Source organism: Rousettus aegyptiacus, unplaced genomic scaffold (genome assembly GCF_014176215.1).
Source record: "Rousettus aegyptiacus isolate mRouAeg1 unplaced genomic scaffold, mRouAeg1.p scaffold_m13_p_17, whole genome shotgun sequence".
In the NCBI taxonomy this organism is placed as follows: domain Eukaryota; kingdom Metazoa; phylum Chordata; class Mammalia; order Chiroptera; family Pteropodidae; genus Rousettus; species Rousettus aegyptiacus.
The window spans coordinates 7,052,057-7,063,905 of record NW_023416292.1 but is presented as its reverse complement, the minus strand read 5'-3'; positions in this window follow the sequence as shown (position 1 = coordinate 7,063,905).

Here is an 11,849-nt window from a genome sequence, read left to right as displayed (position 1 = left end):
AATTTCTGCTCTAGTCCAGGCCCACTAAGGCCTGTTGAATCAAAACCATCAAGGGTGGGACCCAGGAATCGGCATTATTACAAAGCTCCCCATGCGATTCCGAAGTAAACTGAATGGACAGACTGGGAACTGCTCTGGGTAATTAGGTAAACACTTTAACGATAGCTCGTTTCAGACTTAATTTAATGGCTCCAGGCATCAGCATGTTGACCAGTAGATGGAATGCAATCCGTGGGAGACTGCTGTTATGATTGAACCATTTTTTTTCTCTTTTCAAAGAATTATTTTTATATTTATAAATAGAACACGTGAGGAAGATTTTAGAAGACAGATGGTACCAAAGCCTTATCATGAATAACAGCCTCATTCAGAGGTGACTCCTTTTTTAAATCTTATTTTTTTTCCTTTGCGGATCAACCCCATATTTTTATACAATATGCTTTTACTGCTCTTTCTTGATACGCAATTTTAGAAATTATTAGTTTTCTACTAAGAAATATTAAAATTTTGCTTTTTAATTTTTTTTACAACATACATAGATCCTCATTTTCTTCCTCCTAGATTCCTAATACTATTTTAAAATTTTCAATTAAATTAATAATCAGTGTTCATATTCCTGTGACGACTTGTTTACAGCTCAGCTATGTAAGGTAACTACGACTGCATTTCTTTTCTTCTCTTTTCCCCGCATCCCCGGAGTTTACGATCGCATTTCTGTGTTTGCTGACTCCGTTGTCCACATTCTCCAAATTCTCTGACAAGAGCTAGAAAACTCAAATAAATTGGTCAAATTAATGGGATAATCTGTCTGTGTGTTTCCTTGGCGAGATCCCTCTTGGAGCCCCCAGTCCTCCCGTTCCATTCTGGACTAGGAGTTTGATAGCTCGGTGGGAGCCAGGACGTTCTTTTGCCATCCGACTTCTCTCCTTCTTGGTTGACTTCTCATGAATGGTAAGGACACATTTTGAGACCGCGGAGGCAGGAGTGAGTGCCGTTTTACAGTTAACGTCTTTACGTGGGCATTAATCCATCAGACCGTGGCCGCATAAACCCCAGGGTGGCGGCTCTGCCTGCTTGTCCTTAGTTTACTCTCTCCTTGATTCATGGTTTGGCTGGGTACGGATTTATAGTCTGGAGATGATTTTCTCATGGAACTGGAAGACACTGCTGTGTTGCCTTTCGGTGTCCAGCTTCCGGTGTTGATCCTGAGAAGTTCAGTCGCTGCCTGGATTCCTGGCTCTTAGTTTTCGAACTGGTTTTCTTCTTTCTAGAACTTTTGGGATCCTTTTATTCCATCACATTTACGGTGATGTACTTTGGGGAGAGTTTTTTTTTTTTCTCTCTCTCTCATTTATTGTGTTGAGTACCCACTGGGTCCTTTCAAGATAGAAATGCAAATCTTTCTTTGTGGGAAATTTTGGAGAATTTTTTTTTTTTTTTTTGGTGGATGTTTTCCCTCTCCATTTTCTCTGTGCTCTCTTTTTGGAATTATTGTTAGAAGCCGTCAGAGCTCCTGGATGGATCTCGTAAGTTGCTTATTGTTTTTGTCCTATTTTTAATTTCCCTTTTTATCCTGCTTTCTGGGAGATTTTATCAATTTTATCTTCCAGCACGTCACTTTAATTTTTAAATTTCTAGTTGTACTTTTATTTTGAGAAGTTCTTTCTTGTCACCTACTACTGTTTTAAAACTCTGATTTACTGGTTTTCATTCATGGATGCACTTTTCTCTAAGAGGATATCGATGTTATTGTGGCTGTTGTTATTAATGATTTCTCCTGCTCTCTCGATTACTTATTTTGGGGTCTGCATCTTCAATGTCAGAGCCTTTCATTCTATGATTGGCGATCCTTGGAGTCCATTCCTTGGCTGTTGGAAGCTTTGTGTGTGAGGGCAGGGCTCGTTAATTGTTGGACTCTACTGAAGGATAATCCAGAGATTATTGGATAGTTTCATTGGGAGACCCCAAATATCAGTGACTTTGGGTTTTCTTCTTTGGTTGGATACTTCCTTCTCAGAGGAATCCTTAATTCTTCTGCTTAGCGTGGGCTGGAGCAGGGTGAATGGAGAGGGACATAAGCCAGGCTGTTGGTGTTCTGGGAGCTGAGCCAGGATGAGGAGCTGGGGAATCTCATCTTTCGGGATGGAGTCTTTCCCTAAGCCTCCTGTTTCTAGCTCCGCGCCTGCCCACAGCCTCTGCTGTGCCTGGTGTCCCTGAGTCTGCTGCCTCTTTGGCCAACTTTTCCAGAAAATAAACTTTCCATCTTTAGTTGGAGGGCAAGAGAAGGGCTCTGGAGTGTCTCTTATTTTTGCCCTCCTCTCTCCCTCCCTCTTGTGTTCTGAGATTCCCGATGCCCTGATTCCTCAGACTCTCCCGGGTTCTGTGGCTTCCTTTTGGCTTCCTGTCATGGGCACTCGGGCTTCAGCAGTCTCCAGTTTGCCAAGTCACTTATCACCCGTCCATTCACTTTCCGTCTTCTAAAAGGATGCTGACACCTCTCATCGGCCGTCGTCTCTGTTCCGGTTCTTTTTGTTTTTGTGTTTTACAGCATGTAAATTTTTCTACTGTGATCAGTGCATTGGTAAGGAAGCAGAAATTAATAGGGTTGTTCATGTGCCATGTTTTAACTCTTGGATAGCTCTTCTGAGCACACTGTTAGGCTTGAAACCAGGGGAAGCTCATATAGTAGTGACATCTTCTATCTCCCTGCAAGTTACCCAAGAGTCAAGAGTGTAGAAATGAGGCTTTTTATTAAATCATTTTCATAGAAGAAAAGGAAGGGAAATATTTTATTTGTTCATTCATTGAGCACTAATAAATGACCCAAACCATGCTAGGTGCCAGGAATATGAAACCTGAGCAATATTTGGTGTCTTCCTTCAAGGAGGTTGTAGTTAAGTATAAGAAAGATAGGCAAGTAAATGAAAAGCCACAATAACATAATAATTTCCTATAATAAGGGTGTGCATAAGATGCTAAAGAATGCAGAACAGGCCATCCAAATCAGCCCAGGGTGGGGGTGGGGGAAGACTTTTTGGAAGAAGGTGTCCTGGAGTTAAGTTTTGAAGGATAAGTGCAAGTTATGAGACGAAGTTGGGGGAAGGGCATTCCAAGCAGAGGGAACTGCATGTGTTCAGGCAAGGGGTCCAGAAATAGGATGATATGTCAGAAGAAACTGACAGGTTGACATGGCTAGAGCAAGGGTCCATGCTGGGGAGTGGCCTGAGTAATAGTGTCATGGTTGCTACACTGTAAGTATCCATGCTGGCCCAGAGCGTGATCATGGGCCTACTAATGAGAGATGCCAAAATAATAGCATGTTATTCCTTCTCTGAATTCGAGCAAATTTAAAAATGTTATTTTAAAAATGAAGATACTATATGATTATATAAAGAGATATGCAAAGTGCTGGATGAATAGTAGGAATGTAAAATATTCTAGTTTTCTTGTGACAAACTCGCCTTAAATCCTTCTTTTATAGCCTCTACTCCCATGACAGTTATAAAACAGATTCTGGAAAATATTAACTATTGGGCAAATCTTTCCTTTCTTTCCACTTCTGCCAGGCAAGGATTACGTGAGCATCTTTCAATGGAATGTTTTATTTAATCAGCAGATGCAATGTTTACGTGTTCCCAGCATCTAGGGCACCCTTTCTGTAAAGTTTGGGTGGTTTCTTGAAAGGCCCTGGGCGGGACCAGGAGAACTGCATTCCGGTCTCCCCTCCATCACTGACATATATATAACCTTGGGCAAGGCCCTTCCTCTCTCTTGGCTTTGATTCCCTTACCTGGCAAATAAGAGGAATTAAATTAGATTAAGATTTGTTCCAGCTCAGAAATTGAATGTAGGGAGCTTTTAGCTGCACCGAAATTACTATAAAAAGCAGCTTGGGTTTTTGGATTTTATTTTCATATCATGCTAAGGAGAGAAAAGGCAATTCCTTTCGAATCTTGGCAAGCAAGCAGACGTGAGATTCCTCTATCTCTCTGTACCTCTCCCACCCTCCTTTCGGCTTCCGACTTTGATTTACTCACACAAACCCCAAAGAGAAATACTGGCACTAAAAAAAAAAACCGTTTCGAGTGTGTCCCTCTGGATTGTTAAGCTCTGTTGGAAAAGTTGGGGGAGCGGGACTCTTAAAAGCCAACTGTTGTGAAAACACATCCCCATCATCTATAGACACTCTCCAAAGCATGAGTCTAGCTATTTTAATCCCTCAAAGTGACTGGATCAGTAAATCGCAAGCTTCTGGATGATACTGTCTATTGATGGCAAGTAAAGGTTTGGATAAATGGTGGGGGTAGGAATGGCATTTCCTGTTCCTGTCAGGGTTTCTCAAAATGACCTGAAAGAAATGTCTTTGAATTCTCTCTGAACAGGCCCTTTTAAAGCTCAGAAGGTCAGTATCTTGAGCAGCCAGGGTGGACTGGGATTAAGGAATGGGTGAACAGCACATGGAGAATTTTGATCGACAACTTTAGGCCTCCCTTGGTCGACTGAACAAGACTTCTTGAAATAAAATGAGCCTTTCTCAAAGCTCCAGATCTCGTTATTAATAATATTAAACTAGCTGATGATTGGACGCAAAATGCAGACATCAGCACTCTTAGCAATTCCCAAGATACTGCCTGGTGTTTGTGCTCTGTCGTCGGTTTAAAGCCAATTTTAAAAAATGCTTACGACCTGCAATCTTTGTATGATATCAAAAGAACATGCAGACATTTTAAAAACTATTTTTGCAACTTTTTGTTCCAACTTAACTTTCTGTCCCAAAATGATCAGAACGCTCTTAGCGCCAGTAACAGACATTTGCTTCCATCTGCGTCTTATCGCATCTTTTCTCCTACACATTTCGTAACTCATTGGGCATTTCTTCTTCTTCTTTTTTTTTCTTTTTGACCAACATTTGACATTGAAATCTCTCTTCATCCCAGCTCTCTAGTTTATTCCAATAGAGGCATTATTTCAATAGTAGTTTTTGGAAGACCTACTGTGAATTAGAACCTGACATAAATGGTGATGCATATATATGATAGGATTTTAAAAAGTCTTACCTTGAGGCTTCAACCAAACGCGACTTCTTTTTTATTGATCTCCCTTTTCTTGCTTCTCGTCTCCCTCTCCCTCCTCCTCTGCCTTCCCTTCTGTTTCATCTCTCTCTTCCTCTGCGGTTTCCCACTCTTTGGGGAGGGGCAGGATTTCCTGCTCAGAAGTTGGTTGGTTTCTGGGAGGAGTCAGAAGACCTGATTTGGGACTGGAACCAGCTGGTTTGCCACCTGATACAAGGAGGTGAAACCCAGGCCAAGGAAGAAGGCCCTATGTTTGGACCAAGCTTGCAGCCAGGAGGCGCCAGGAGAGGAGCCCCATAGGGAGTTGACCAGGGTGAGCCAATGCCCCAGCAGCAGGCATCAGGGTCCCCAAAGGCCAGAGGACCTCCCGAGGCTCCCCAGGGCCTGGATGATTGGAAGTGGTCCTGGTTGCCCTGGATACTTATCCATTACTCTTGTTAGCTCTAAACGTGCCAGAGGCCCACCACACAGAGACCTTGTCCTGCCCTTAGGTTCTTGCTCTCAGATTCCTGGCTTTGCCTCAGAGGAAAGCACTGAAACAAGACCTGGGTTCAGGCATATTTTCCCTCCCCACGCGGGAGGACTCTGGTGATCCAGAGTGCTCCGTGGAGCCTGTTCGTCTATATGTTTCTCAGTTATAAACTCCTTAGGAAACAATCTATGTGACATAAACCATTATGGCGACCGGGGGCTCCATAAGTAGGGACAATAACTCTAGCCTGATTCACGCCAGTTAATGATGGAGGATGACACTCCAATTCATAGGTTTTTGTTCTTTAGGACTAAGGCATAGACAACTGTGTGTCAACTAAAACATCACTTTCTTTATCCATTCACGTATTCACTATTAAAGAAATATTTAATGGGCACCTACGCCATGCCAGGCACTGGGCTAGGAGCCGGAATAGAGTGCTGAGTCAAACTAGACATAGCTCTGTCCTGATGGGGAATATAACTGGTATGGTCGCAAACTGGTCTCCCTGGGCCTTGGGGTCATACGTCTAGAGGAGGGACTGGAATTGTTGGGCGCTTATGTTTCCTTTGGAGCAGCACCATTGGACAGCTTTTGGATAGTTATCTTTCTCTTTCTTAGCCATAAAAAGACACTGGTTCTTCTGCTCACCATATATACAAGTATCCTTACCTATAGCCTCCCAATGCTTAGAGGATAGACGAGCTTTTAGCTTTGTTTTTCTTTCAGGAGGCAGTTGTTTTACCTAGAGAACTGTACGTTCTATTGATTTCTAGCTTATTAACACTCTGAGGCTCTCTGAAAATGTCTATGCGCATATTGAATATCTTTTAAACTGCTAATTTTGGATTTCAATTAATTTGTTCCCCTCATTATCTCCTAATTCATATTTGAGCCTGTTAGAAGAAAAAGAAAAAAAAATGAGAAAAACAAGTCTCCTTTACTTCAACTATTGGGTCTACTCCAGAATACTCTTTGAAAGTTTTCTGAAGTCTGTTTTCATTTTTATTTAGTTTATGATTTTGAATCTTTATTCAGTATGTCACTAAAAGAAAGGCTTCTGGAATTGTCTTTTGTACTGTATTTTAAATTTTTTTTTCTTGTTCTCTTAAGGTGCGTTTTCTTCATTTTACACAGATGACTTATTAAAAATTTTCATTTCTTACTCTGCTGCTTTTAAATATTTTTCTCCAGTTGAAGCATTACCAACTGAAGTAGTTAGTACAGGTCTGTAGATCAGAACAAGTACCTAATGAAATCTTGAATTGTGTAACAGATTTCCACCTGGCTTCCTGAGATTTAGTTAGGAAAATCTTTGGTTATAACTTGGTTATGGCTCCAGACCAGGGTTAAAATTTAACTTTTTTTTTTTTCAATTCAATTTATTAAAACAGAAAACAAACAAACAAACAAAAAGCCAAAACCAAAACAAAAAAATCGTTCTCCCAGCTTCTTTAGGGCTGTGTTCTGGTCTAGTAAATTCACAGTGTGATTGGTTCTCCCCACCCCAACCCTGCACCCCTCCCTGCCCACCCCCAGAAAACTCTGAAAAAAACCATGGCTCATATAGAAGTTCAGGTAGAGAAGAATGGAAAAAAAATATGAAACGAGGATGGGTTTCAGAAGATATCAGAGTCTTTGAGTTCATGGTGGAAATAGAATTTTGTTTTTCAAACCTTAGCATACTAAATAAAGAAGCTAACCATTGACCTTTAGATTTCTGGACTTCCTCTTAAATGAATTAATTTAATGATTTTGATATGTCTGAAGTTCTCCATCATGGTCACTGCTATTCTAACTCAAAATTTTTGCCCTTTACCAAAGTAAATGCAAGAGTAGGCATTACAGTGCAACTTTATATGGAAAGCAGTCCTTCCAAGAGGAAGTTGTGTTTTTTACACAGAAGAGCCCCAGAGAGATGAAAGAGGCTTTTTAGGAAGAGTGTGTACCTGTGAATGGTGTCTTGAGTTTCCTTTCTAAGCAAAGGTTAGAAAAGGGACATGCAGTTAATGACCTGACGTTCTTTGACCCCAGAATCCAGGCTAAAAGTGACCTTTCACACACTGACAAGATGGAGAGTACCTTCATGAACAGTTTGTAGGGAACCTGAAGGGAAGTTTGACCAATTGCCTTTTCCCGAATTGGTTACCAGTCAAATCCACCTCCACCTGTTGTCCCTTGGGACTAGCTTGGATTAGACTGGTGACTTATTGAGCCATTCCATATGAAACACTCCCTTATTCATATATCAGAAATAAGGACTTCCAGAACAAAACAAAAATACACAAAATAAGACTTTATAATATAGACAAACAAAAGCAAAAGCAAAGTGAGCGCCAGGGGCATTAGCAGTTTAATGGCAAAATTAGTTACCGAATGGTACACTTCCAACAGAGGAGGTCTGATGAATTTGTACAGACCCGTGTCTAATTACTCAACGGTATACCTCCCAAACAAAATGTCTAATGACCTCATACGAAGGCCTAGGTATAATTATTTACCAGAATGGACAGCCGGAACTAAAACTTCTAATTACTTCATACAAAGATTGAGGTCTAATGGTTTTCTACGAAGACCTACTTGGTTACAAATCATAACTCAGTGAAACTAGTTGAAGTTAGATTGTTGTTGACACTGACTTACCTGGTGGCAGACTGAAGGACAAATAGAGTTTGGACCCAAGGAAACCAGGACGTTCACTCGTTGGTTTTTGGGAAGCATGAAGTTTGGGGATTGGCATGCTTTCCTAGACATACTGGGCTGACATTGTCTATAAAAGCATATTTATTTGTCGATTGACTGGCATTCTGAAATGAGTCCGTTTTTGGTTAGCTGACCCTCAGAAGTGAGGGGCTATCGCTGTTTGGTTGGTTGGTTGGTTTGTAAAAACATGTTAATTGAGGTGGGCTGTCATTGATTAAACCATTGGGTTTAAAACTGGTTCTGGGTACCATGATTATAGAACAATCACACTTTTCCCAAGAATGTACTAATTTTTAATATTCCCACAGTTGGTATCTATTACTTATTTTCACTAGAACATAGTGCAAATTGATATCTGATATAACACAAAATAACATATTTATTTACATTCGTAGGTCAGAGTTGTGTGGTGTTTTATACAGAGCAAGGTGGACTATTAAGTGTTTCACTAGGACCCAGTCTGGGAACCATTAGGTTCAACCTCTAGGTTAGGGTATTTTCTAAGAGGCAAAAGCATTAGTTAGATAAACTTAATCAGGAAATCATTTATTTTTGGAATTAAATGTATTACTTTTAATAGTCATCCAGCAAGAAGGAAAATATTTATCGACATGCTAAGGAAAAGAACAAAGAGGCATTAGAAACAGAGGAGAGGGGGTGGGTTCTAGAGAAGCAGGCTGGAACGGGAAATACATGCCCTAATTGGTGGTTGTACTAAACAGACTACTAGCTTCTTATGCTCGGATAGGACCCCAGAGGTCATAAGACTCAGATCCCTCCAAGTTCAGAAATTCCCTCTCCAGTTTATACCATCCCTGGCAGATGATTTCTAGCCTCTGCTTTTAGTAATGGGGGTGCTTACTATTCATCACAAGGCAACACATGTTTTGAAATTCTCTGACTTTTTAATGACCCAAGATCTGTTTCCTGTACATCTACTTGCTAGTCCTAGTTCTGAACTTTCAAGCCACATAAGTTTATTTTATTGTACTTTATTGGACCAGTATGGCAGCCCTTCAAATATTTGGAGGCAGTTCGTTATGTGACACTACTGTATCTTGTCTGCTCTAGTGATCCATGGGATTGTTCTGTATGTGACACTGTTTCTGGACTTTTATATGCCTGTCACTCTAAGCAGATTTATCTTAAATTATAACAACAACAACAACAACAACAACTATAATTGACTAAAAGCTTACTGTAGTTGATCCTTGAACAACACAGTTTTGAACTGCACTGGACTACTTATGTGAGAATTTTTTTAAGAAATACTTGTGCCAATTTCAATTCATGGAAATACTTGTGCTGCTTGGGAGTCTGTGGATTCTGGTAGCCTACTGTATGCATAGATCTCTGCTACGTTATACAGGGGACTTGAGCAGCCACAGATTTGGGTATCTGCCAGGTGGAGCAGGGGGGTCCTGGAACCAATCTCCTATGGATACCAAGAATAGTTAAGATTTCCAGGAGTCAAAAATTATACACAAATTTTTGAATGCAACAGATGTCATTGCGATTAACATTGTTTAAGGGTCCACTGTATATGCCAGGTACCCACCAAGCACTTAATCTCGTTTAATTTGCAAAATTATCCCATGAGGAAAGGACTACTTTGTAGACAAGGAAAGAATTTAAGTAACTTGAGGCTGACTGTATACAAGTAACTTGTCCAAGGCCTTGGAATCTCACAAATAGGGAAGTCAGAATGCCAGTCCCAGCAGCTGGACTTAACAACTTTTGTTTCCCACCTGCCAGATTGCAAAGTTAAACAAAACCACCTCCTCTTCACTTTTACTGAACATTCTACTTCTACCAATAAGATGTTATAGGGTTTTAGCAGCCCTGTCACAAGCCCTCGTTGGCTTACCTTGAGCTTATAATCAGTGAAAATGCCTGTGTCTTTTTCATACGATCTGTGATAATAAGTTTTCATATGATAATAAGCTTTCATAATTCCACGGTCATGTGACTGATTTTTTTGGACCTAAATTCTGTATCGTGTCTTCCTTATTTAGTTTCAATTGGTTAACTTCGGGGCAAGATCCCAACCTGTTGAGTTGTTTTGAATCCTGACTCTACTATCTCAGCTCTGTATCACCAACAGAATTGATCAGTCACTTCTCCTAGGTTGCTGATAAAATTGCCAACCAGGATAGGAACAAGGATAAGTTTTGTCCCTGTTTTTGGAGAGGGACTTACCCTATTTGATCACAACCAGGCATAGTCTTGTGAGACTACCTCGAAATCTTGATTCTGAAACTGTTAAGCAGACTCTTTCCCCTTACTTTCCTTTAGCTCATGGTTTCTCAGCCTCAGCCTCATTGACATTTTGTCATGGGTTACAGTCCTGTCTATTGTAAGATGGTGTGTAACAGCACCCCTGGATGTGTAACAGCACCCCTGGTTTCTACCCACTCGATGTTAGCAGTGGTGCCCCTCCTTCCTTACCAGACAGCCAGAAATACCTCTGGACAATTTTCAAATGTCTCCTGGGGTGACAAAATTGCTCCCGTGCCGTTGGGAACCACTGCTCTAACTTCATAAGTAGATTAATTGAGCAATTAAGTATTTATTAAAAACCTACTCTTTGCCTAGGATTTGATAATTTCTATGAACTGAAGAGGAAGAGACGGCCCTTGACCTCAAGAATATTATACTGTGAGAGATATGACCAGATCCATAAAACAACTGGGAAAAAGTCTATTACTAAGTGACCCAGTATGAAACCCAGACTGTATGTCCTGCAAGGATTCAGAGAAAAGACATCGGTGAGGACAGAGAAGATTTTAATAGCTCAAACTTGATTGGGTTGGATGGTTTGATCATCTAAAGGCACGAGGCATAATCTTCTAAACTAAAAATATATAGGCGTTGTACAATTAGGCAAATATGTAAAAAAATATATTTTCTTATATATAGGTAAACCAAAAAAAAATATAGGCGTTACCTTCCAAACCAAAAATTGGAGTACATGATTTAATATATAGGTTTGAAATCATGTCTGTCTTGGAGAATTTGAGATATGTGGTTTCAGAAGATGTGGAGATTGTGAGTGGGAAGGGTAGTGTGAACCAAGATGCAGAAGACTAGAAGGAATGCACCGGTTTCATACGGAGCAGCCCGAGAAGTCAAGTGGCAGGGCCGAGATGGAAGGAGATCACGGACACTTGGAGGCACAGAGTTCAGTCTGTGATGTTTCTTGCATGGAGGAGCAGCAGGATGAAAGGAAGAAAGAATAGTCTGGCAATGAGTTGGTTTAAGGCCAATGTGCTAGGAGGTAATTTGAGCTGTCGAAGGCTGGACAAGGTGGTGGCCAAATGGGCGGAGGAATAATTAACATAAGACCAACTGGAAGAAAAAGATTGGATAGATTCCTAAGAAGTTTCTGGACAGTTAAGGTGAGGCTATGTCTTAATATAGGGCTGAGTTTTCCGCTTTGGAAACAGGGAGAACACTGATATTCTTCTCTTCTTTTAAAAATGTCTCTTTTCCCTTGATTCATCTCACCTCATTCTGATTATTTTTTAGTTAGGGGTGATAGGATAGATTTCAGGGAGCAATGACATTTAATCAGGGCCAGGAACCCTGGGTAGGTTTTGAGC